The following is a 2,043-nucleotide window of genomic DNA, read 5'->3' as shown; positions in this document are numbered from 1 at the left end:
TCTGTGGGCTTCCCAGGACTGGCCACGGAGACGGATCTCCGCCCCCTTGCACGCATGCATAGCGGGGATGTTGCAGTCGCAGGGTGTGTGGTGCGCTCATGGGGGTGTGTGGCACTTGGGCATGTCACGCTCACGACACGCCCACTCTGCGAGCATAGCACGCCCACCTGCAAGTGCAGGGGTGCCCCTGCCCCCCCAAGGACAGAGCCCACCCCCTTCAACCGATCCGCGGTTCCAAAGAGGTTGGGGACCGCTGATCTAACCCAAAAACTTGTAATCTTTTGGCTTCCACTGTTCTAGCTAGCCCTGTATGTGGAGCAGGGAATGTTTTAAAGAAAGCTATAGGTAGGTTTTGTTTTCATCTTCGTACCCAGCAACCTAAGTTGGTTTCTGGAGCCTCACGGCTACATTTTCCTAAACATTATTAATATTAATAATAATAAATGCTAATATTCACCAGCATGGCTGACTTCAGCACAGTACTGTCTGCCAGCTTATCTTGATGACCACAGCTTTCTGATAAAACAAATGCAAAGAAAACAGACATTTCAGGAGTTAGAAAGCGAGCAAGGCTATAGGTCTTATGTATCACACTGAATATCACATCTACAATCATCTGCCTTTGGGGTGAATGCTCATACCACTGAGAATCTGACTCTCAGGAAATGATTTAATTTCATTGGAAACAGACCTGGAGAAAGAGAGAGGTTGGTGGCCAAGGGATGTGATATTAGCACCTCACTCTCAGGGTGACCAGTTGGCTGCCGTCATGGAAATTAAGAATGTTGGGGGAGTGCATCACTCTGAGGAACAGGTAAATGATCCTTCCAAAGGAAGCCAATCCTTGGGAATGTAAAGTGATATTCTAGACGAGCTAGGATATGTCCCCAGCGGTTGGGAAGGACTCACAGCAATATGATGTTCAATCATTTAAGACATAAACATCTGGTCTTGTAGCAGGTTGGAGACTGCATGAATTACCTTTCTGCTACAAAAGCTAAATTATTTGCTATTCAGATTAAGGGGGAATGGAAGGAAAGATAGACTACCCATAATCACCTTGCTCTGTTTTTAAGCTCACCTTTCTGTTTAATATCCAATTGCCCCAGCACCTCAGTGTGGCTGAGATGTTTGATCAGTAAGATTGTCTCCAGTACTAGTTCTCTCTCAAATCTTCTCTACTTCGCTGAGCTTCCTGCCAAACCATTTGCTGTTTATGTTATATATCTCTTGACCAGAACTCCCTCACATCAGTTACAGATGTTTTAACTGCTGACTCTGCCCGCATCTGGACAACACCCAAATAGCTTGTGATCTAGAGAGTGATTCAACCACAGATCCTGGTGAGATGCAGAAGTACTCTAGGTGCAACACACAGACAAAACAATTGCTAAGAATTTACTCCCTGTCGAACTTCATGTTCTCCTGTATGTGTGACATATCTCTTTTCACTGCAGCTATCTGGCATGGATCATCTGAATTTTGGGCATGCTGGTCCTAACTTTTGATTTCAGAAGAACTGCAGAACTTTATTGCTGACAAGGAAGAGATTGAAATAGTTAAAAATTTGGTATACAGTACCTCTGTTTTAATCATTAGTCCAAACAGAGACCACAGCAAGGAAATCAGAAGACAGAGACTTGGAAGAGCAGCAGTGAAGCATCAGGGTAAGGATATGTCACTGGAGATCAAGGCCAAGATCATCCACACTATTGTATTTCCAATTACTATGTATGAGTGTGAAAGCTGGATGATGAAGAAAACCAACAGGGGGAAAATCAGTTCGTTTAAAATTTGGTGCTGATTGAGAGCTTTGTAACTATCTGGACCATCAGAAAGATGAACAAGTGTGTGTTAGAGCAATGAGAAGCAAAAGCTACAAAACTGAATCTGTTTTACTTTGGGCACAATGTGGAAAGACAGGACTTGTTTGAAAAGACAATAATGGTAGGAAATGTTGAAAGCAGCAGAGAAAAAAGGAAGACCAAATGTTAGATGGCTTGACTCCATAAAGGAAGGTTCAGCCTTGAGTTTACAAGAGCT

This window comes from Pogona vitticeps, chromosome 2, assembly GCF_051106095.1.
Source record: "Pogona vitticeps strain Pit_001003342236 chromosome 2, PviZW2.1, whole genome shotgun sequence".
NCBI classification, from domain to species: domain Eukaryota; kingdom Metazoa; phylum Chordata; class Lepidosauria; order Squamata; family Agamidae; genus Pogona; species Pogona vitticeps.
Note: the sequence above shows the minus strand (reverse complement) of the source record.